General features: G+C 39.8%; 1 pseudogene; it reads right to left on the bottom strand.

The window, feature by feature from the left end:
* Positions 1-26,387, bottom strand: part of LOC116837364 (von Willebrand factor D and EGF domain-containing protein-like) — a 276,210-nt pseudogene that overhangs the window by 81,134 nt on the left and 168,689 nt on the right.

The raw sequence follows: 26,387 nt of genomic DNA, 5'->3' as shown, positions 1-26,387 counted from the left end.
TTACAGAAGACCAACACAGAACCAAATGCTAGGTATGCATGTAATTGCTCTCCACAACAGTGCATGTATCTATTGCAACAACAGTTCAATAATAATGCTATGCATGCAAATATGTGAACATGAACATACTCCCATGACAATCATTGCTGTTAGGAGCATGAATAATCTGCACAAGGGGTTACCAAGGGGTAATGGCCATATTACGTTTTTTGGTACATACACACAAATGTAGACCCCAGGCCTTAATCACTAGGAGTTGTCTCAGAAGGCTTCACCATGACTTCTGTCATGAGGGCCTCAGAAGGGCACCTGTAGGTTTTGTGGAGAGGAATAAGGGTGAATGATTTCTCCCCTTTGCTCTACCTGCAGATCGTTGGATTTCTCCTAGACACCTTTGTGCAACACCTCCAAGAACGTAGCCCATAGCCCATTTTAAAACCTCAAAATAATCTGCTTCTGTTGGTGTTTCAAATACATTGTTTTCCTTGAGTGGTTTTTCTTTAAAGCCTGTACTCTTGAGAGGAGCATGGATGTCTTTGAGACCAGCAGCCCCCTTGACTAACAGTTTTCAGTATTGCAGAAATGATAAATCTCAAGTATGTGCTGTGTGGATAGTTCTTAAAATCCTGTTTTTGGAGTGTTTTTTTTTTTTTAGTTCTGTGACATTTTGCCAGGTTTCAACCTAGAACCAGAAGCTTGCATATATGTGTAGCGCACACACACATAGACACAATCACAATCCTGTATTCCTTGTGCACCCAAAACACCCACTGAGGCAATGAACACAGATTGCAGAATCAGGCCCCAGTTTAAAACTTAATGAATGTAATACTGCATTCTTACCAAAATGCCTGTAAATCTTAGAAAAATCTGTCTTACTTTCATTAATAGACCACTTGAATTTAGAAATGTCAGATTCACAGAGAAGACATGGACTGGTAGGGCTTGAATCTCCTTCACTGTAGCATAGTCCCTCTATGTTACAAGTCTCTTCCTGCCAAATAAATTAAAAAGAAAAAGACCAGAAAAATGACAGAAATTAGCAGTTAGTGATTGCTTGAGATAAGCATGAGCTACTGTTTCTCTCGGAATAGAGAAAAACCACAATTTAAATGCTAGCACTCTGTCCTCCAGGGAGAATACAAGTGCATCTTTACACTCTTGAAGCATCATGGAGTTTTTCAGTTTCAGTGCAAGATCCTGGTGTCTGTGTCTATCTTATCTTAGGCAACTTGCAATGTCACAGTCATGGTCAAATTTGATAGAACTCAGCTTTTTTCCTAGAAACGTGTATGTACTGAATGCAATTATTACCACCAGCTGTGGCATGCTAATATGATGATTATCTGGTGACACTCAAAAATAAGCTCCATAAGAACACTTGCTAGAAACTTTGATGTTCTGGAATTTTACTCCTTTTTTTTTTAAAAAAATAAGTGCTTCTGTCCATTCCTTTTGAAATAATAATAATAAAATTCAATGACAGTAACAACCCACTACAGAATGAAATAAAAATGAAGTAAGGAAACATTTTATTTTTTAGGTTTCCATGACATTATTTTAACCAATAGTAACATTTTCAAATACACCAAAGTCCCAGTGAACATCATTAGTTTTAATCAATTGGATGTGGACTTTATCTCTATATAGAGCATATGTTGAACCTTTTGGGGGGTATCTCCTTCAATGTCTCCTGATGAAGCTGTTCCACTTAATATAAATAATTAGTCATTGAAGTAGGAATTGGAAGCTGACTCTCCCACATCCCAGGTAAGTGCTCTAAGCACTGGGCTATAGAATCAGTCTCACTCTTTCTTTGGCCCAGTGAGCATTCATTATTTCATGCAATGTGTAGCAGCTTTAATAAAGAAGTTGAGGAAGCCCCACCCCACAATATCCCAGTGGTGAAGGAACTCACTTGGGAGATCTAGTGTCAGAGACTGGGACCTGGGCAGTCGTGGCCAGTGGTTGGAGCAGGAATCAGGCCCAGTGTTTGAAGCAGGAGTTGGTAGCCAGGAATAGAAGCTCAGCATCAGAACCAGAGTCAAAGGCCAGATACCAGAGCCAAGAGTCAGAGCTGAAGTCAGGATCAGAGCTGAGGATCAGACCTGAAGTCAGGAATCAGAGTTACATTACAAGGAGTAAGGCAAGGTTGCATCCATGGCAGAAGGAGGGCAGGGAACGAAGAGGCTCTATCACACCCTTGACGAATGCTTTGAGCAACCATCAGGCTGCTGCTGCTTGGTTTAAGAATTGGTCAGCTGACTCTTCCCACCAATCAAGTGGAGTAGCCAATCAAGCAGCCTACTATAGGCCAGCTGCACTCATTAGGTTGCCCAGAGACTAGCTCTGATGCAGGCACAGTACCTCCCCATCAAGAGTGCCTCCTCAGGGCCCAGTTTCTCAGGGTACTACTGACGGGGTTCTAACAGTAGGCCCAGGACATGGATGTTCTCTACTGATTCTTGAGACCTCTTGTCTGGACTGTAGCCTTCCCAGTCCACCAGGTACTGGAGTCTTCTACTAACTCATCGAGAATTGAGGTTTTGGTGGATCAAGTACTCCTGTCTATGAACTGTTATGGGTGGCAGTGGTGGGTTGGCGCAATTTGGGTGCAGGTTCTCGGTGAAGGGCTTTGAAAGTGAGATTTGAAAGATGGGGTATATTTACAAGGATCTGGCTGGCTGTAACTTTAAAGCCACTGAGTTTACTCATTATGTAATCCCGAAAGAGTCCAGATTTTGATAGTTTGGCATATGTATGGCTCAATTTAAGATTCTGGGCAGAGTGCCACATCTTGTCTCCTATGCCCAGATTGGGGGAGTCTGATGGTCTTGGTCCTCACAGTATTTACAGGCTTCTTTGGCAGACTACAAGTGTTCCCCTGATCTGCTGGTGCACTTGTGTGGATGGGAGGCTAAATCAGCAGTGGTTGGTACTGGGTAACTTATGGGTATGTCTGTGCAGAACTAGGTGTGAAAGCCATAGTTTGAAAAGAATGGGCTATGTTGGGTTAAGGCATGGAATGTATTGCTGTATGCAAATTCATCACAGCACAGCCAAGGAAGCCAGTTGTTCTTGTGATAACTCAGAAAACAGTAAAGACACTGTGCCAAGATTTGATTGACACTCTCTGTTTGCCAATTAGTCTGAGGGTGATAGGCAGATGATGTGAAGAATTCAATGTCAAGGAGTCTGAAAAATTCCTGCCATAATTGGGAGATGAACTGGGGTCCCAAGTCTGATATGTCTGTCAGTAAACTTTGGTAGCAGGTGCAATTTTCCAGGAGAAACCAAGCTGTCTCCCGTGTGGTAGAAAAAGTGCAGCATAGGCTGAAGTAGGCTATCTTTGTTAGAAGGTCGATGGCAACCAGGATTACTGAATGTCCTGGGAGAGTGGCAGTTAATGAAGTCTGTTGATATAGTAGTGGCCACCAGGAGCTTCTTGAGACCAGATGCCAGGTCTTGAATTGACCAAAATGGTCCATAAGTGGCAAATATAGGCATCGTTTCCATACCTGAAGCCTAGTTATTCCCTCTGAAATGTAAGTGCAACCTTTGTGACTGAGGAGGCCATTCTAAAATAGGAACTTGAAGTTGGGTTGGTACCTGCAGCGTTCAGTGTCTCATGGATCTGGGTTATGAAGGAGTCATCAGGGAGTGGATGGAGGATGTCAGACTGCTGTTGATCATCTGATTGACAAAGTTGGACACCTTGAGCATGGTGGTAGAGGGCTCTTCACCAGTTTAATATAGCAGCAAAGAACCCTGTAGCACCTTATAGACTAACAGACGTTTTGGAGCATGAGCTTTCGTGGGTGAATACCCACTTCGTCAGAATTATTCACTCAAGAAAGCTCATGCCTCAAAATGTCTGTTAGTCTATAAAGTGCCACAGGATTCTTTGCTGCTTTTACAGATCCAAACTAACATGGCTACCCCTCTGATACAGTTTAATATATTTATCTTTGTGGGATAGGGCATCTGCTTTTCCATTTCTCATCCCTGGGTGGTAGTTTACCACAAAGTCAAAGTGAGTGAAGAATAGGGACCAGCAAATCTGGTATTGGTTAAGGTGTCTAGCAGTCCATAGGTAGTCCAAATTCTATTGGTCCATCAGGACTTGCCTGATTCCCAGTCCTCCTTCTTGGAGGTAGCACTGCTTCTCGAAAGCTACATTTATAGTTGGTAGCTCCTTGTCCCAGATATAATTTTTTCCAATAGGGTTAGCTTCTGAGAATAAAAGGCACAAGGATGGAGTTGGTTGTGGGGCCTGTGTGTTGAAACAATACACCACCTATGGCAAAATTCGAGACATGAGCCTCAGTTGTGAAAGTCTTGATGGGTGAATCAGGATGGATGCTGAGGTAAATCAGGATGGATGCTGAGGTCAATTAATCAAAGGCTGACTAATCTTCTATGGACCAGGCAACCCAGCCTCCCTTTTGTATGGATGCCATTATGGGTGTAAACATCCTAGTGAATTATTTTACAAATTGCCTACAGAAATTGGCGAACCTGAAGAATTACTGCACCCCATGTACATTCTGGGGTATGATTCAGTCGGATATTATTGCCACCTTGTGCAGGTCCATGGTAAGGCCCTCAGGTGAGATGATATAGCCCAAGAATTCTACTATGGCTTTATCAAACTTGTGATGGTTTTGTCAGTGTGTCTCCAAGAAAGTGCACATATGATGATTGTGGATGGCCTGACTTTAAGAGAGAATTAGGATGTTATCCATGTAAATAATAACAAATTGATCCAACACGTCCCTAAAGATGGCATTTATGAAATGCTGGAAGGTTGTCAGGCTGTTGCACAACCCAAACTGCATGATCAACTACTCAAAGTGATCACACCTGGTATAGGAGATGGTCTTCCATTCGTTTCCTTCCCAAATCTTCACCAGGTTATAAGCTCTGCAGAGATGCAACTCTGTGAAGTCCTTGATGGAGCAAAGTCTTTCAACAGCTCATTAATGAATGGTAGAGGGTAGTTTTTAGATTGTAATCTTATTCAGTGATCAGTAGTCCACACCAGGCTGGAGGGAGCTTTCTTCCCCACAAAGACGATTACGGCCATCACTGGGGAGGTGGAGGGGTGAATGGTTTTTGCAGGTTCTTCCTCAAGATAGCTGCAGGACGGGGCTGTGCTTAACTTTTGGAGAGGGAGTTAATACACCCAAAGAGAAACTCTGCTCCCAGATGGAGATAGCTGGGGCAGTTATAGCTGCAATGCGGTGGTTGGGTGTCAGTTTTCTTGTTGTGAAACATGCCAAAAAAATGTTGATATTTAACAGGAAACCTCGGAGCTATTGGGGAGATCGTGGAGGGTACCGGGGTCACCTCTGGATTTTCTCTTCACATCTCTGAATTCTGTGGAGGACCAAGTAAGCTGCAAAAGAGTTGCTGGTTCCAGGTTGGCACAATAAAAACAGAATTGTTGGAAAAATGGGGAGTCAGAGCATACCACGCCTGACCACCAGGGGATGGATAGATCATGGGCAATGAGCTAGTGGGAAGTCCAAGGACAACAGATGGACGCAGTGCACAAGTAGTCCAAAATGGAGAATTTCTTAGTGGCCTCAAAGGGTAGTTCCCTCTAAGGGAGCCATGTGGTGGGCAATGGGTCCTGATGAATGGAATAATGTGTGTATGGACTCCACTCATTCGGAGTCCTTGCATTTGGTGAAAATCTTATGTGCTTGGGCAAACTCCGGATCTATTAAATTGTCTGAGGCACCCGAATCCACCAGTGCCTCTAAGCTAGGGTCAGGCATCTCTGGGTGCCAGAGCCAGAGAGGGAGTTGGAGTTGTGTTGGACTCTGATTGGCCATCACCAGGGTACTGAAGGACAAGTGTTGCTGTGGACTACTGGGAAGGGGAGGGCTGGAGCTGGTGACAGCTGGAAGGACCATCCTTTTTCTTGGTGTTAGTTAGTCAGGCAGTTGTCAATTTTGATGCACAGACTGACTAGGCATCCAGGCCAGATGGGAATTCCACCCATGTCAGTTCATCTTTAATATAATTGTTTAGGCTGAGTTGGAAATGAAAACTGTGTGACTTCATTCCATTTGGTGTCTAGTACCAAGCATCGGAACTCTGCTGCATATTTAGCAACTATTTGGTTTCCCTACCACAACACCTGAATTGTGACTTCGACCATATGCTTGCGACTTTATTCATCAAAGATCATCATCACAGGTTGAACAAAGTCCTCGAATTGTCCCTGAACCAGTCTTGATTTTTCCAGGAGTGGAGATGTTCAAATCCAGGGCCTCTCTGGTAAGTAGGATGATAATCCTCCTTGGTCTTGATCAGAGCAGTCTGACTGCAGGCATAGCAGAAATAGGAGCCAACGCTGATTTAGGAACCCACAAAATTTGTCCCAATCACCACAGAACTTGTCAGGCAGAGGGAGCTTGGCCTTATAGGGCACCAGGGTCAGACCTGAAGGAGGAATGGCTTGAGCTTGCATTACCTCATTCTGTGCTTGCAAGGTGGCAACCTGGGTCTGCAAGGTGTGTAGGGTTCACACTATCTCCGTCAAAGAGATATTGGCCATTGTAGGATCCATGCTCACCATATCAGCTCTAGTTTCCTTATTGCTGGTGGTTTCTGGGCTGCTCAAACTGTCAGAGACATAGACATGCCTAGTAGTTGGAACATGAATAAGGCCCAGTGGTTGGAGCAGAAATCAGTAGCCAGGAATTGGAGCTGTGGGTCAGAATCTGAGTCAGAGGCCAGATACCAGAGTCAAGGATAAGAACCAAAGTCAGGAATCAGAGCTGAGTGGCATAGCCAGGTTACCTGGAGCAAGGCAAGGCCGGGGCAGGGCTGGATCCAAGGCAGGGAACCAGCAGGCTCAGGAGCTATAACAGCCATGGATGAATGCTTTGAGGGGCTACTGAAATGCTGCTGCTGCAGGGCTTAAGAGCTGCTTTACTGACTCTTCGAATCAATCAGACAGTGTAGCCAATCAGGCAGCCTACTACAGGCCAGCTGCACTCGTTAGATAGCCCTGAGACTGGCTTTACTGCAGGCCCTGATTTCTGATCCTTGAATTCCTCCTCCTCATTTTTTTGTGAGAAAAGATTGACCTGGCTTACACTCCTAACTCCAGGAGATGGTTGGATCCTGAGTGGTGGGAGGTACTTCCATCCCACCTAGAGTTAGGCACTTAACTCCCTTTGAGGGGAAGGATATTGGCCACACCCCTCTCCTCATCATGGCCTTCTGGCTAGCCTTTGGTGGCTTCCCACTCTAGGTGTTGGCTTCTAACTCTCCCCATGCATTGTATAGGGAGCCTGGAACCCTAACTCGGGACTGAGAATTGACTAGGCAGCAAAGTGCCTAAAAGTTAGCCATTGACTGCCTAGTATTGGAATGCCTAAAACCCCTTTTTGAATCTAACCCTAAATCTCTGAGTTTTATATTCACCGAATCCAAACCACAAACTTTATTGTGGAGTTATTTCTGCAGCATACATTTCAAACTAGACTTTGTCTCTTTAGAGTTTAATCAATAATTTCACTTGTTGACTTCACTCAATTATTAGAGTCCATCCTGCAGTCTTTATTCAAGTTAATCCCATTTTCTTCACTGAGTGTGTTACCAGCATAAGGTTACAAATTCAGACCTAAGGCCATATCCTATCTGACAAACATGGATAGTTACATAGAAGACAGTGGAATTACTCTCTGATTGATTCACATACTGAATCTTGGCTTTTCTAAGGATCTTTTTTTAGTTTCTCAGAATCCTTACAAAATATACTACATAATACATTACATTATAGTAACTAGTGAATACTGTATTAAAATAAAAGAACTGAAAGGACTTTCATGCAGTACCCTAAAAAAGAAAGACATGGTTCTTGGCCATTATAATTTGGAGGATAAGAAGACTTCATTACATTGTTGTTTTCACACTTGGTTGTGGTGAAAAACGAGGGTACATTTCTGATGTGATAATGTGGTGATGAATGGGATCCATAGAAGAGGAATACAAAATGTGAAATGGCCTTGTATAAAATATTCACTCACTGAAACGCCTTTCCTGAAAGCAATTTAGGTGTTATAAAGAAATATTATAGCAGAGGTAATTAGAATGTGGTTTAATGCATCTGATAGTCAAATTCAAATAGTCTCTTGGAGCATTTTACAGTAGAAATTATTATAATCTGGGAGAGGCATGAATCTTGAGGAAATGTACATACTTCAGAATTTGAAAAACACAAGAATGAGGGAAAAAACTTGAAGAAACAGTGACAAGGTGGGTGAAGTAATGTCTTCTACTGGACCAACTTCTGTTGGTGAGAGAGACAAGCTTTCCAGCTACACAGAGCTCTTCTTCAGGTCTGGGAAAGGTACTCAGAGGGTCACAGCTAAATACAAGATCAAACAGATAGTGTAGCAGAAGTACCACATGTTCTAAGGGACAATTCCAGATGAAGTGGCCCATTAACTCTCCTGTAATCAGAGGACAAATAGGGGCTAGTGGGTTACAGATTGTTGTAATAAGATAAATACAGTGTCTTTGTTAAGACCATGATTTTTAGTGCCTAGCAAAGTTATGAATTTAAGATCCCAGACTTGCCTTTTGAAAGTGTTGTGCAGTTTCCTTTGAGGATGAGCACTGAAAGGTCAGATATAGAGTGATTGCTGTGTGAAAAGTGTTCAGCCACAGGTATTATGGTATTTTTATCTTTTATCATTCTCCTGTGTGAGTTCATCAACAAGTATGTGGGTGAAACCGACAACCACTAGGCTATCGAATGAACTTGCACAGGAAAGTGTGAAAAGACAAAAACTATTTATGCTAAACTATTCCTTCGATTTTGTATTTAGCTGTGACCCTCTGAGTACCTTTCCCACACCTGAAGAAGAACTCTGTGTAGCTAGAAAGCTTGTCTCTCTCACCAACAGAAATTGGTCCAATACAATATATTACCTTACCCACCTTGTGTCTCTAATATTCTGGAACTGACACACCTACAACAACACTGCATATATTTAAGAAGTGGCATAATTTACAGTATGTTTTGATTGTAATGTTTCTGCTTTAATTCTTTTAATCAAAAATTGAAGTGATTTTGTTCTGGACTGGACCTTTTAATTATTCTGTGTTACTGACTTAAATTGAAAGGTATGAATTGCCATTTTATTGTGGTAAATGATATGGTGTTTCAAGAGCAATTGTCAGTGCAACTCTGAAGACAATATTCTCTGATTAATATTAATGAGAACAAGGCAAAAGAAGTGAGAAGAGGATGTACCTGTGTGAAACTTATTTTATACAAAGGGAAGATTGATGCCTATATATATTTGTATATCAGAACTGAAAAGATGGATTAGGACAGTGAAATATTTTCACCAATTAGCCTCCAAAAAGATGTTTTGAAATTGTATTGAAAAGCAGTACAATTATTCATCGGGATCCTCTGGAAAAGGAGAGAAGGTTTTTTGAAGGGGGTCATGCTAACAGGTAATTTAGTAGAGCACACAGAAAAACACAAGGATAGACTGCTTTCTCACTGCTTCTGTGGAGTACTGGCAATTTAAAATGTAGCACTAGACTTTGATTACAGTTTTGAATGTCATACTACTCCATATCTGCACCTACAGATATTTAATGCAAGCAAAGATGTTTTAAGTTATCTCAAGGGTGTCTCTATATGAGAGAAATGCATAGCACACATCCTGGTACACCTACTACTGTGTGAGGTAATGGATATAGAGTTGTTATGACTTGTAGTTACAATATCCCCACAAGATTGAAGTGAGGACAGATAATAAACCTAACTCCCACTAAGAAATCAGAAATCTTCCTAGCAGAGATTCTTCCCAAGAGGAGGTTGGTTACAAATCCCTTCAGCATGAGAGAGTCCTGTCTGTCAGGGATGATCCCAGCACCTCTGGTTCTCCCTAGTTCTGTTCACTTGTATAAATATTTCCAGTTTACAGATATTGACAACCATGGGGTTTTGGAAATGTCATAATTAGAAAGATCCCTTGTAAAGTGCAGCAAATGTGATCCATCAACTATTTATATCACATAGAAACTGTTCAAATCACATAGCAGTGTGACCATTTTCAGAAAGAGGACAAAAATACTTACCATCCAGATGACCCATAAAACAGTTTTCCCTCTTCCAAGACCGTTAAAGCGCACATTACACAAAAGTGAGTCAGAGGGTTAAGAAAAAGATGAATGATTTGTATTAAACCTTTAAACTCTCTAAAAATACCTTTAACTTACAAAGTCTAGTTGGATGGAATTCACAGACCTGGCAGGCTCCATCGTACAGGGTCAGAACTTTGGAATTGCTGTACTGGAAGCCATCATTAGTAATCTAAACGATACAAAAATCATCATTCTAAGTAATAATGTTTCATATGGACACTGTCTGCTCATTTCGGAGCACATAACCATTGCACCCTTGAACTGGATGCCTGCCAACAAGATAAATTAAATTGCTTGTGACTTACTTCCCTACAAGCTAACAAATTGCTTGATGTTACAAACTGGAAACCATTATTAATAACCAAAAGATCTTTTGGCTCAGATAGGAAGTTTTGTGATAGCTGTTAGTTTGTCAAACAGCCATGCTTTGAAGTGTTACTTAATACATTTTCAGACAAAACACTTGTATTTTTTCAACAGTACATCCTACCTTGGACTGTTTGCCACCCTTTCTCCATAATGAAAAGCACATACCAAGAGCTGTTTGTGTGCGTGTGCGGGGGTGGAGGAGTCACATTCCCGAGGCAATCATTTAGTGTATTAAAATTGTTTAAGTGGATTCATAGGATTTCCTCACCATCACTTTACTCATAATCACTATTGTTCCTATTCAGAGTCCATCTTTGGTTTTCTTGCATCATCGGTTGCATCACAGCACAGACTCTCGACAACCTGTAATTCTGCTCAGTAACAGCCAGCCATTTGTTCTGAGTAACAATGCAACCTATATTCAACCACCAGAGGTAGTAAAGCGTTTAGAACTGCCAACTTTACTCTGAAATTGTGAGTAGCCCCTACCTCTCAAGCTGCCAAAGCCCAGATATCAGAGATAATGTGGGTGATGCACAAAATGAGGGACACAAAATAATGATTAATGCAGGTAATTTGAAACATTGTCAGGTTCATGCCAGTGAATGACTGTTTCTGTAACCCAGATTTCATGATTCCTTCTCTCTGATGTAAATATTTTTTGACAATAGAAACAGATTCATGTGGAACAAAGTTAACTCTGGGACTAAAGCGAGAGAGATTTCTCAAAATGAGACACTCTTGAGAGGTATAGGACATTAGCAAGTAAAAACATTCCAGAAAGTATCCAGTAAACAGGAACTGAACTAGCAAAGCACATAGTACACTGGCAAGACAACGGGGAGGCCCTTCTTTATGAATAGCCTGGAGATATAAAATACCTTAATCAACTTTAAAAATGGAGTGGGTAAGGAGTTTGCTAAAACTGAAAGGCAGTTGACATATACTTAATTCAGAGGCAGAATGGAAAAACATGTCTCCTATTCAGTAACATTTTGTGCTTTGCTAGGAGCCACTGGACCCAGAGCAAAAACGTATTTTCATCAACTAATAAGATATTTCAGTTCACAGGAGGGGAGTGTTATTTATAATCCAGTCATGCAAAAAACATTGACTGAATATAAAGCAAAACGAATGAATGAATAAATAATACAAAGGGCCTCAATTATCACAAATTTAGAAAGAATAACAAAAGTTCCTATGGAACCCGATAAGGTGAGTATTCCCACAGTATAGCCTGCAGTTGTCCTCAGTTGACAATAAATTATTCTCTGAACACACTCACTTCCACACAAACCATTATAACTGGAAAAATTATTGTAATCATGAGCTTTTATCATTTGAAATTCTGGAAAAGAAGAAAAAGCAACATTAAATTAAATTGAAATGAAAATGTATTGGTACAGTTTTAAAAAGAATTTAATTCCCTCCTAAACATCATATTCAGTAGAAGTGATACATATTGGCACAAATTGGAAAAGAGCTTTAAAAAAGGAAGCCTTTATTTTTTAATTCAATGGCAGAAAAAAACTTTAATTTTTTTTCTGTTATAAGACTGCATTTCAATTGCATGCAAGATCTCCACTAAGAAAAGATCATTCTGAATGGAGTTTTAACTTTAATTTCATACCTTTGCCAGTATCCTCAAGGTGTGTGTTTTCTTAGCACTGGTACACATGGTAATAAACATCAGTAATGGTAATGACGAGAACAGTGCAAACTCTTTATAAGGAACAATTAACAGGACTCATTTTTCTGTTTGTTAATTGTGCTCTGAACAAACTATGACTTTTCCAGATTGCTCGATATTTTTAATTTTTAACACATTATAATAACTTTCAGTCTGTGGGGTTTTATGAACCGTTTGTTTCATTATTCATTGTTTTCATTTTGTAATTGGTCACTTAGTGATATTGGTGGGAATTTGCAAAACTGCCTGTGTGACTTAGGAGCTCAAGTCCAATTTTCAAAAGCAACTTGGGTGCTTAGGAGCCTAAGTGACCTTGAAAGTCACTGAAAATCAAACCATGACTCAGTTTCTGTATTAACTTCAAAGAAACAGCAGGGCTTTTGGACAAATGACTGGGCAAGTCAGGAAGTCTGTTTCTGCTGCTTGAAATGAATTTAATTCATCATGGAACAAAATGTTTGTGTTATTCATAATCATAAGTACAACAACATTTGACTTGTACAAGAGTCTGTGAATGAAAAAACAAAATGTGTAATATATATAATAACCCAACCTGGTGAATTCTAATTCAGTTTCTAATTTGTTGTATTTTTTTAGATAATTGTTCCAACTTTTCACATAGCTCTAGCAATAGTAATAAATCAGAGAGAGAGAGTATGCTTTCCAAATCTGCCAGTTCCCCACCAACCTCCTCCCACTTTCCCCGCAACCCACGCGTAGGTGGATGGCCTAACTCATCATCATCATCATAATGGCAAATGCCAAAAAAACGTCGTGGACCTGACCTCCTTGCAAATGGAGCACCACCCAGATCAATCTCTGGTGAGGCCCTTTAGGTAGACGGACTGGAGATTCAGTTTATATCCATCACTAGCAGTCTTATTGCACCACCGAAGCTGGCAGCAATGTGGGTTTCACAAGCTATGCAGCCATTCCTTGGTACACCTGCTTTGGAGTTCATTGGTTTTCCATTCAAATAATATGTCCATACCAAGAAAGCCTCCAAAACTGAACTAGTGCTGATGGAGGCGATTGCTGCATTCTGCTTTGGATAGCCTCATTTCTGATCTTATGAAATGGCCTAATTCACCTATAACTGAACAAATTATTCTAAACTGACTACCTGATGTTGCACCTGATATTGTCTAATCTACATTCAGCAGAATAGGCATGGGAGAAATAAGCAAAACCTGAAACTTGAATAGGAGAAGAGATAAAATGAAAGAATATGGAGAGGTAGAGCTGGTTGGAAAAACTTGAAGGAACAGTTTTAAGTTGGAAAGCACAATTCCATTGAAATCAAATTGCTCTGCTAAATTTCACTGAAATTTTGTTTGAGAGCAAAAAAAAAAGTTCTGACAACATCCCATTTCAATATTTTTGGAGTGAAACAACCTAGTTTTTTCCTTTTGAAATTACGTTTTGTTTAATTTTTTTGTTTTCTATTATATATTATAATATTAAATCAGCTTTGTTGAAATGGAACTCTTTTTTCAAATTTTCTTGGAGAATTTCAATATTTTTTACTTTTGTTCTGAAGAGGAATGGAATGAAAACAAATTTCAAAATCCTCTGTGAAACGCAATATTCATTTTCTGCACAGCTCTACTAAGGCTTTTAAAACTGTAGTCTGGATGCTTCCTTCACAATCCACTCAGCAAGAAACCATATTCATGCTGCTAGATACATTTCGCACATAAGGGTTTAATTTTGTATTCATCAGGTAGCCACGGGGCAGCTGTTTCTAGGAGAATTGTCCTCAAAGGGGGGGTAGGTGAAGAGTCCTCAGAGACAGACAGATTTTCTCAAACTGTAGTGCAAGAAGACAAACATTCTATGCACACTTTGGAAGGAAAAAAGAAAGAAGCTGCATAACCCAGCTATCAATGTGTGTGGCACCAGAAAACAAAATGAACCATAATACACAGTAAGCATAAGGTATAAAATTATCTACCTAATTAATCATCCTAGTGACAAGTACCCTTTATTCAGACACAGAGCTACAAATTATATCCTCTCTAGGAAAAGCCTGCCACACTGGAGCCAGGAAGTTCAGTTCCTCCAAATCATTCTATCAGGGGGCAGTGTTTCCCCTCACAACCCACATAGCAAGCCGAGGGTGTAGAATCTCCTTAGATCTTGGGAAACCTGTACATACAAATACAGGAAATGTCATAGTGGATCAAGTCCATCCACTCCAGTATCCTGTGGATAATACCAGATGCTTCAGAGGAAGGTGTAAGAATCCTACAATAGGCAGATGTGGGGTACTCTTGCCCCCTACATAGGTCTCATTCTGATTTCCAATTGAGATTGGATTAAGACCTGAAGCACAGGTTATCTATCTATATATAGAGGGCAGGAGTATAGATACAGAGACTAAGGGCCTTCCCATCCCTGGACTTCTCCTATTGACAAGGGCAGCATGGATTTTAGTGGGAATTTAGCACGCAACTAGTATGTCCATATTACAAACAGACAGTTACCAAAGCACCATGTTTCAATGAAAGCAGTGATAATGGATTGCAGCTAGTTTGTTAAATGGTTGCTGTTGACATTCAAGATATAATAATGATTTTCAAAGCACATCTACAATTGCTCCTAGTCTCCCTGATTTTTCCAGCTACAGTTTGTTTAGTTGTTTTTAATCTCAGATTTTCAACCTTGACAAAATAGCATTTTGTGGAAAAATACACAGCTAGAATGTGTGAGAGAGATGCACGTGTATTTTCCATACAATATAATAGTTAATACATTGTCCTATTGGAGGAGAGAGACTACCCCAGAGTAGAAGAAGCAGGTACAGGGTCCCCAGGGTACTGATTTTCTGTAAATATTTAATCCTGATTAAAGTGAGGGGCTGAAATTACAGCAGAGCCAGGCACAGTGTGAGCAGGTGCTCTGAAAACTTTCTCCTATGGCTCTGCCAGTGCACTTCAGTCCTCATCTGCTGCATCTTTGCTTGTTCAGTGCTAAGCCTTGCACTCACCTCAGAAAAGACTGTCAATTATACCAGTCTGTATAGTGGTCTTGTGATGTACAGTAAAATATACAATACAACAGGATGAGACAAGATTCCTTTTTACTTGTGACCTTATTAAGATTTTTAATCTGGGTCTCCAGAAGTGAAATACTAATGATTAACAATTGATTAGACTAGTGTATCAACCTTAGATGATTACCAGGAACAATGATTGTAATTTGTCCCTTAACTTTGCATTTAAAAGATATCCACAACATTGTGACTCTATTTTGCTTTGTTTTTTCCTGAATGGTATGAAAGGTATCTAATGACTGGTGGGAATAAAATTTTACTCTGCATTTTAATTACCACAAAAACTGGTAGTCTCCTTTAAAATTGTCTTTTAGTAATATAAGAAATTCCTACTTTCACTTGCCATCTCGCGAATGGTTCATCATCAGCCATGAAGCGCGCAGCCTCTGTTTCTGTGCTGTTCAGAATAGGAATCTGGCAGTCAACGACCGTAGAGCTGAGAAAATCTGCTTTTGTGGGTTCTTGTTCTCTTGATATCCAATTGCCATTGAAATGCTACAGAAGAAAATGTATGCAGGCAGAAGTCAGATACAAATGAATTCCACTTGTCAGCACATATTTATATTTCTAATTAATAACATAAAGAATTCAGCCTTGAGAAGCAAATTTCACCTCCCTCTCCAAGGCTGCACAGGGCCCCAGAAAAACCAGAATCAGCGTGGTTCTGCTACACAAGAGAAATCAGCTCAAGCAGAAGAGTAGAGGGAGTGGGACCTGCTGGAAATCCAGCAGCCATTGCCTCCCAGGAGCAGCAGACCCTACAACAGGCTTCAGAACTGTGCTGTAACCATGCCAAACTGCCCACTACCTCCTCCTGGCTATTCAGGCTTGGAACAAGGTATAGCCCTTTCTGACTTCAACAGGTCACTTGTGTGGGTAAGTTGTGCAAGGTTTGCCCCTAACGTGTCAATAGGAACAGCTTCATTCTGAAAAATAACCTATCTTGTCACTATATCAGGGAAGCCTTCTGTAACTATAGTTTAAATATTATATTTCACATTCAAATAAATTTAGAAATATAGCCAGGCGTACAGATGCACAAAATGAGAAATAATACTGTGATTTTAGGCCTCACTGAATGAGGGTATAGCTGAGCCAAATAAGAGCTAAACAAAGTTTGCAGGAAAAAAGAATGGTGAGAATATATTGCTTTGGCTCACTTATGACCCAATCATGTTAGGTTGGCTTCAGCTCTATTGCTTACAATGTATATGCTTGCACCGGGAGTTGAAGGTTTTCTGTACCTGGTAATGACAATGGGATAGGAGGGGACTCAGGCCCAGATCCTAAAAGGTATTCTACATTTAATTCTTACTGAAATCAATTTACTGAAATCAATGATTTCACTATTCAGTACTATGATTCTATGATCTGGCCCTCTGAGCCTTACAGAATTGGCTGCTTTTACAAATGTAAGCACGTAAATAGTTCTACTGTATTGCTGCTTGACTTTGCACTCCCATGGTACATTGCTAACAATCAGTCTGGTGACCTCACAGTGCAGATCTGGAGAGTCTCTGAAGCTGAGGCCAAACACCCGGATCCTGTTACAATCAGAAACTTGTATATCACAGAGACCCCTGTTCTCTAAGCCTGTGATCTCCATAGCGTTCTCTGAAAGGGTGAAATAAACATAGAACTTTAGAGTGAAGCAGTTAAACTCATTTCATTTTTATCAAATTGTTCTTACTGTTGCCCTGCTTTTTTCGCAAACACTTTCCCATGTATTCATAGCTCATACACCTGTTATATCTGCTTTGAAATATCACAGCCATACAAGGGTAGCAGCAGCAATCAGCATCGAAGGGGATGAACCTCCAGTCAGACAATAATCCTATTGAACACACAGTGTTGCTAGGCTGCTATCAATGAGTTTTCTGCAGGTAAGAGATTTCACCTTTAAAGGAGCTGTGTATGTGACAGTATTAACCAACTTCACAGGCTTGTTGTGGCGGTGAGGGTTAAGTCATTAATGGATGAAACTTAACTCTGCAGACAGAACTAGGCCTAGGCATCACTTAAAGTCTTCCTTAAACCCTATTTTGAGGGCTTAACTGGGACAGGGGGTATTTCTACACAGCAAATTAAAACCCACAGCTGGCCCATGCCAGCCAACCTGGGCTCACAGGACTCAGGTTGTGGTGCTTGTTTCATTCCTGTGTAGACTTCCAATCTCAGGCTGGAGCCTGAGCTCTGGGACCCTCCCACCCCACAGAGTCCTAGAGCCCAGGCTCCAGCGAACCCAGAAGTCTTCACAGTAATGAAACAGTCCCATAGCCCGAGCCTCTTGAGTCTGAGTTGGTTAACACAGGCCAGCTGCAAGTGTCTTGTTTGTGTGTAGAAATACCCTTAAATGCTGCATAGTCCTTCCTGTACCAGGTGGAATTGAACTCATTGATGTTTGTAAGTGCTTTATGATCCTCAGGTGGGTGATGTGACAGAACTACTGAGTTTTATTGCTTTTTGGGCTTTCTTATGCTATGGTGGTATCACTGTCCAAAGAATGGTTTCAGAGTAGCAAGGAATATACAGAAAGAGAATATTTAAATCGTTAGCATATTGAAGTCCAATTCAGGTATTTATCTTTTCTCAGATGTAAATTTCCCTTGTAATTTTAAATTGTTTGTTTTCTCTTCTATACTGTTGTATATCTAGGCACTTTTAGGTAGTCAGAATGCAATGCCCAAATAGAAATTTAGCCAGCATGCTGCAGTTAATACTCTACTCTTTCAAAAAGTGCCATGGTGTAGACCTAAGTGTCAACCCCCATCAGCACAGTGTCTGAGCACTTGTCTGTCATCTATGATGACTACAAAAGGTCAGGATAATAGTTTCATGTTTCATCAGTGAAGCTTCATAGAATTTTAAGCCAAAAGGGACCATTATGATCATCTAGTCTGACCTCCTGCATAACGGAGGGCTTAGAATGTCACCGTTTTCTGTATCAAGCCCATAACTTTGGGTTGAGCTACAGCATATCTAAGACAGCACCTACAGAAGCACAGTATTACCTAATACAAGGGTTCTCAAATTGGGGATTGGGACCCCTCAGGGGGTTACAAGGTTATTACATGGGGGGTCAGGAGCTGCTAGCCTCTACCCCAAACCCACTTCGCCTCCAGCATTTATAATGGTGTTAAATTAAAAACACTTTTTTATATATTTATAAAAGGGGGGTCAGTGTCACACTCAGAGGCTTGCTATGTGAAAGAGGTTACCAGTACAAAAGTTTGAGAACCACTGACCTAATACTACAGTATAATGGTACATTGGCTCAGTTCTCATTCAAGGGACAAAATGCCACAAACTGAATTGACAATAGGACCTCCTATAGCACCCATCTTTCCCTTGAAGGATCTCCCATCTAAGACTAATGATGTTTAAATCTGTGATCCCATCAGATCACAGCTCAAGGTGGCATAGCTGCATGTCGCTTGTTTATTGAGGAGGGGAGAAAGCACAACAAATGTAGAAAATTGTAAAAGGCTTCTCCTGTGCTTTTGAAATGCTTTTAACTTTTTTTTTGTTAAAGGTTTTATTGCAGTGGTGTTAAAAGTACTTTTGGGCACAAAAGCTGTATTTACAAAAAAAATGTAAAGCTTATTAGCACTCATCAGCTGAGTGAGTAGCCATGTAATATACAAAACTGTTAGTCAAAAGTGGTAAACAGTTTTGATCGATTGCTTTCTTCTATTGTTAGTGCGTTAAGAAAACCCCACTTCATTGTGTATTTCATGATAATAGTAAAGCCTACTAATACTGTTGTAGCTAAGATTGTGTTATTTCCATTATTTCAGAGTTGCAAGCTTTTTAGAACTTAAAAATCATATTAGGTTATAACCAGATAGGAGTAGGGGAAAGGAATATACTTATATAGCCATTTCCTACACAGGAATACATGTGGCAACTCCCAGAGTGCCCACTAAAGCAGGTGTGTAGTTTGCAGTAAAGCAAGGCCTGCTCTGTTTGTATAAGGGTTGCTCACATCCTGTGCACATCTCAACTATACCAAGTATATGTCAGGGCCAAAGCAAAATTATCCAGCCATGCTAAACACTCAAATGACTTACACAGTCAGCTTGACACATTCAGTATTTACTTCATCTCCAGACACCCCTTCCATAATTTCTTAAAATTGATCTGAAGTTAGGTAAGCATGTTCCCATATATATTTATGGTATCTTCTACCTGAAATGGTAGGTCTAAGGATTCCAGATGGTTGAAAATGGGATGAATTTTTGATTTTTTTTTTAATTATCCTTGGTGTTTTTGTTTTGTTTTTTAGAAGAATATGTCAAAATTTGAAATATTTCTACCAGCTCCACTTGGGAGCACCCTAGCACCTAATCATGGAGTTTGGAGTCTAATTTTAGGCACCCATTTATGAAAACTGTGGCCTAGTTATGTGGTGGTGATTTATGTTTAACTGTGTGAATACCAAAAAAAAAAAATCTAATGCATTTCAAATTCTTCCAAATTCTGCTTATGTCCAGATTATTTGTTTTTTCAAATGTATAAGTCAATAATGTTCTATGAACTTGACTGATAGCAAAAAGGAGAAGCAAAACCACAACTTAATTCAATACAAAGTGTTGCAAAGTGCTTCACAAACTATAGCTGTGTACACTATTGAAATGCAGCCAACCAGCTGCTGTGCCGCATGCAGCATAACAATTTAGTGTGCAGGAAATTTAAGAGGTAAATTCTCTATTCTTCTCAAAAGTGTCCTGGTGTGCAAAGGAGACAAGACTTTGGATGTGAAGATCTCATTTGAATATTTTTGACATCTGTGTATGAGTTTGGATTCAATATGTACCTAAGCGTAGGTTCCTATATCATGCTGGTGAGCAGTAATACAATGAAAAATACTATGGGCCCAATGCTGTAAACAATTATGCTTGTTAGTGTATCTGTAGCCACTGGAATCAGTGGATACCTGCTCACTTCTGTATGTCAGAACTTTCTTTGTAGGACCTGATCCAAGGCCCTGTAGAGTTAATGGGACTTTGGATTACGCCCATAGTCAGTATCTTCAAGCATATGACTAGTCACATTGAACTCTAAGGGGCTACTTATGTGAAGTTATTCACCTACATTAGTGTCTGCAGGATCAGGGCCTATATGTCCACAACAGAGCAGGATGATGTCCATAGTGAGCATTTTAGTAGGTGAATGTTGCCTTTTTGTTCCTGTTTGCAAGTTGTTTGTAAATGAGCTTTGGTTCTTATGAACAATGTTCATTAGTCAAAATTGTTAGAACAAGCTTTTTATGAGTGTTCATGAACTATTCTGTAAGGAAACTAAGGTTTCCCATTCCATTTGGTTTTGGTTTTGCAAGATTTAAGTCTGAAACTTCCTGTAATGCCTTCATGCAGCATGGCATAAGGAATTATACACTTACATTTGAATGTTCTGGCTGTTGTCAGACCTCCCATTTTATGAAGTTTTGTAGCACTGAATTCTCTATACCTCAGAAAATAGTCTTGTTTAGCCACATGCTTCACTGAATTGCTTTCACTGCTTTGCATTAAAGCAAATAAACTAATCAGCAGAAAAGACTAATCTCTCTGATTTGATCTTCAGGGACCAATATGGATCACTGAGCAAGCAACTTTCCAGATACCTTATGATAAGAATTTGATATTCTTTTAGAATTCAGTCTCTATTGACTTTGTAACTATCAAGCTAATAATCCCACTCTAACTCAGCCAGGTTTGTGCTTTGGATGGAAAGACCTGGGAGTTAAAACAGTAGATTAAGGGTGATATTGATGTTTGTCTTTTCAAATGTGTGTGTTACATTATCATTATAAAAATGTTAAACTAAAATTGCTATGGAAAGAGAGAGACTTCAGAACTAAACCAGGTTTCTTAACCCTTAAGAATCACTTACAAAACTCTTATTTAGAAGTCTGCTTTATGTGGTGGTGGAAATCTCTTGCCTTTAACATACATCAGAGTATCTCAGTAGCAAAACCTGTAAGGGTTAGTTCAAAAATATTTTATATTAGTTTTTCATGAGGTTTGTATATGCTATGGTGGTGATTTGCCCAAATGTGATCCTTTTGCAGCACTGGTTTGCTCAGTATAAAAGCATCTGGGGTACATTTTTCAAAAGCACATAATTCCTGTTTTCAAAAGGGACTTTTGAAAATGTTACCTCTAGTGACAGCCAGGCCTGGGTTCCTCCTTGCTAAAAGTTGTTGATTGTGTAGTATTTTAATTCTGAACACTTTGTTCTGCATCCTAGAAAAGCATCTTTCTGTAGGTGTTCAGGGCCCACTTCTGTATATGCCCATTAAGTAATTTTATTCAGGTGAAAGGTCCCACTGATGTCAATGAATCCATTCAAGTGAATAAAGTTATGCTCTTAAGAGTGTGCAGTATTGGGCCTTTGTATGGCTGTGTGTGTAAGCCGGAAGGAAGGAAGTAGTAGTGCTAAAAGCAATTTGCAGATAAAGCTTGAAAAAAATACTTAATATCCATATTAAAACATTATGTAAAACATTGATGTAACTGAAAAATATACCAAAGTAATAACCAAATAGTTAACAAATTCCAATATTTTTGCAATGTTTGATGTACATTTTCATATTCTGTCCACATCTGTTTTCTGAGATACTCATGTAGGCTGGGAAAAATTTATTAAGTTGAGATTTTGACCCTCAACATAAAAGTTTGCATTTACAGACTTTACACAGCCTTGTCTGCGGAATAGAGTTATCTCAGTGCATAGACCATACTCCTTTGGAGACACTAGGAGTATCATCTTGAAGGAAGTAAGAATGTATTTTTAGTACATTTAAGCTATACCAAAAAACGCTGATCCCAGTAGAATGGCAGCAGCATGTTAAACAGCTACATACTGTACATGGAAAACCTGCATACCATGCTCCCGGGATTTCAAAAATTAGTAGTGAAGGGACATGAATATGATGGGCTCAGAGGGTGTTAGCTCCTAGCACACAAACAACTCTACCTCATTTGTCATCTTTGTGTGTGTTTGGGGAAAGTGTGGGAGCATCTATTATACTGGCCAGTCACAGGCAATGTTCAAAAATTCACAATCAGCTAAATAAGAAAGAAAAATCAGAATGGTGGAATGGAAAAGTGGAGTCAGTAACAAGAAGAGGGATTTTGGGAAAAAGAAATGAATATTTTTAAGACAAAAGGCCTGATTTTCTCTCATGTATGCTCATTTGAAGTCAATGAAATTACATGGGTGTAAGGGATAAGAGAATCAAGTCCATTATCTTCAATTTAGAAGAAAGAAGTTTGGGGAGAGGGATAGCTCAGTGGTTTGAGCATTAGCCTGCTAAACCCCGAGTTGTGAGCTCAAACCTTGAGGAGACCATTTGGGGATTGGTCCTGCTTTGACCAGGGGGTTGGACTAGATGATCTCTTGAGGTCCCTTCCAACCCTAATAATCTATGATTCTAAGTCTTCCAAAAGAATCATGCCCATTTAAGAATTGCAGTGTTTCATCATAATAGCATGATCTTTTTGTCAATGAGGCTTAAATGGTAATCACTGCGATGTTCACTGTCTCCACTATACTCAAGGATATGTCAGCATTTCTTTTAAAAGACAATTTTTGATAGATTGCTTTAACTTGTCCCGTTAAAAATGTATTTCAACCTACACACAGGTATATATGGTGATTTCCAAAATTACCCCAAGAGAAGGTGTTTTGGTTTTAGATTTAAATTACTATAGCAAAACCAACTTCTAAAAATTGGATTCAGTTGATTTATGTGAGGGATGTTTTGTGATTTCAGATGACTATTCTGTACTAAAAGCCAGCACTGTCCTATAAAATACCCTACTCTGTTCATCAAGGGTCTAATCATAGTCCTACTGAAGTCACTAGCAGAATTCATGCTAATTTCAAAGGACTAGATCTCCCCCATTTATCCTCATTGAGTAGCACCTTACTCTGCAGGCTGTTCTACTGATTTCCATGGGGCTACTAGTAGAATAAAGTACTACCTAACATGAATGTGGGTAGCAGAGTCTGGGCCAATGAGAGAAAGATGAGACTCCATGAACAGCTATTGCCTTTCTGTATGAAAATCAATGTAAATTCAATTTGTAAAATTAACTATTTTTCCATTCAGTGTTTGGTATGCAGTGTATAGCCTAATTTATGCACAGAGAATTTCCATGACCCAATGCACCATAATGGCCTACTCAGAGCTGCTATAATCTATCATGTCTATAAACCACATTAAATGTGCCAAAGAGTATGTATTTACTTGACAGACTAATGGCCCTTAAATAATTTCCACAGCCCGTCATGATCTGGAGATTAAGGACCATGGAGCTGATAGCAGTAAAAGCACCATATTTATTTCAAAGTCAATATGTTCTCATATAAAATCTCAACAGCAGTTTTTTTTTAACAAATAAAATCTGAAGACGGCACCCTTCCCCTTAGGACTCAAAACACTTTCAATCTTCCCTTTTAATTTTCCCTTCTGTTTTGTTCTATAACATAAACAATGAGAACAAAATAATATTTAGGGTCAGTTTTAAACGTCATTGCCCATGATATTTCATCCTTGGCTATCTTTGTACTCCATCTTTGGCCAGAGGAGTCAGAAGGGCTTAACAGATCTCATGTGCCATTTGTGCTACAAGACTGTTAGAAGTCTTCATTCCAAAGTTTTCCACTTTGGTAGCTTTAATTAAGCCCCATAGCATTATATAATATAGATTTTGTTTTTCACTAATATTCTCTAATTACAGCTGCAGTAAAAGAACAAGATTTGGGCCAAAATCAATATGATAAAATTCAAAATGGTCAATATAACTATTTAAAAATTAACACCGTGTAACTCATGTAACCGCTATTATAAGTGGCTACAGGGGATCTGTTTGGCTCTGATTCAGAGCTCTAAACATTCAACTAGATCCCAACTGTTTCTTAGCAGAAACACTGAAATCAAGAGGCATATTCACATCTCAGTATACAAGGGTTTAAACACGTGGCTCCTTCACTTTCATATGAGAATGATACATTCCTAAATATAGCGGGTTAGCATTAGCTTCTTGTCTTCCTGTAATATGTTTTAAGAAATTTATTTCTTCTTTTTCTTTGATGGCTGGAATTTTTTTTCCCAGAACTTTCCACATTTGAATTGATACTTGCAACCAGAGCTCTTTAAGTGTCATTACCTCAGTTAAACTGATTTGTCCTTATTATTCCTCATTACCTTTTATTTTGTAATTGCTCTAGAGAGCTTTATAGAAGCTGCATATAATATCCATCTATGTGTACTTTACTGGTTATGAATTTTTTTATAGTCAGTGTGGTCAATGTATAGAAATTGGAGGCACCAACCTGATTTGTTAACCATGGTAATTGGATTCTCCATTTAATTACAGGTGGTAATGACATTTTAAGCACTTTCTACAGGTGTTGGGAGTTTTTATTAAATGTGAAGCAGCATTAAGAAAGTCTAAGCTTCTGGAGCACTGCCAAATTTCAGAGGTGCCTTTCAACTCTAAATTGCAGTTTTCATTTGAGGATAATTATAACTCTGGCCACCTGGACAGCTCCTTGTTGAAATCAACATTACATGAGGAGTAAATCTACAAGAAACATTCAGCTCTAGTGAATTCAAACATGCTTAAATGCTGAATTATTTGAAATGTGTTCTGGGTTGTGTTGTCATTCCTTAAAAATATTTATATGCACACCTTATTTTCCTGTATCCTTCAAGGATATACATTTCCAATGTCAGAAACACATTGTCATGTACTGACACTAGGGGTAGGATTTTGGTGAGTGTGAGGCAAGAAATTTCAAATATGCTCCTGATATTATTCTCTTTGCTGTTATGACAATGTTAAGGCATGGATGCAAATTCTGGTTTAAGAAAGTTATACTATACTTTGTTCTGAAGCTTCTGGGTACAGATAGGTTCAGAACAAGGACTCTTCTTCTGCTTCATTATTCATATACCTTTTCCCCTTTCGTAACTTCTTCCAGAGAGTGGAATTTAAATAAGCATCACAGAGGACAATCTCCATTCCAATATTAACATACACTTCATTGTATCTTGGGTCTTGCACCTGTTAAAGAAAGCGTGAGGCAACTTTGTACTTTCTCCAACAGAAACCCCATTCCATTCTTTCCTCCTCCTTAACTTATGCACCTTTTATTCTCTGAGTGTATTGTAAATCTGAGGCTTATGCTGTTTCTCCTTGTCCATGAGTGACTGTACAAGTGTTCCTGTACAAGTTAGAATTAGGCGTGCGTGACCTGCAAATCAGTTGGTTGATACGTTTTCTATTAGCATATACATCTTTGCTGATGTGGAGGTATTTTTAGTTCTTTGCCGCCAGGAGTGTTTTCTGGTGTGAAAGCCTGACCCTACTGATGTCTTTGAGATTTTTCCACTGCAATGCTCCCATTGACTTCAGCAGGGACAGGAGTTCACCCTTAGGGTATGTCTACACTACGGGATTATTCCGATTTTACAGAAACTGTTTTTTAAAACAGATTGTAGAAAGTCGAGTGCACGCGGCCACACTAAGCACATTAATTTGGCGGTGTGCGTCCATGTACCGAGGCTAGCCTCAATTTCCTGAGCATTGCACTGTGGGTAGCTATCCCATAGCTATCCCATAGTTCCCGCAATTTCCCCTGCCCATTGGAATGCTAGGTTGAGATCCCAGTGCCTGATGGAGCAAAAAACATTGTCACTGGTGCTTCTGGGTACAGCCTCACCCCTCCCTCTGTGAAAGCAGCAGCAGCTAACCGTTTCATGCCTTTTTTCCTGGGTGAACTGCAGGCACCATTCCACAGCAAGCATGGATCCTGCTGAGCTCAAGACAGCAATCATGGATGTTTTAAACACCTCACGCATTCTCGTGCAGTCAATGCTGAACCAGGACCTGCAAAGGCAGGTGAGGAGGCAGCAGCTATGGCACAGCAGCGACGAGAGTGATGAGGACATGGACACAGAATTCTCTCAAACTGCGGGCCCCGATGCGTTGGAGATCCTTCTGGTAATGGGGCAAGTTCTAGCCATTGAATGCTGATTTTGGGCCCAGGAAACAAGCACAGACTGGTGGGACC

Source organism: Chelonoidis abingdonii, chromosome 10, assembly GCF_003597395.2.
Source record: "Chelonoidis abingdonii isolate Lonesome George chromosome 10, CheloAbing_2.0, whole genome shotgun sequence".
Taxonomy (NCBI): Eukaryota; Metazoa; Chordata; order Testudines; family Testudinidae; genus Chelonoidis; species Chelonoidis abingdonii.
Note: the sequence above shows the minus strand (reverse complement) of the source record. Positions and strands in the feature narration are given on the sequence as shown.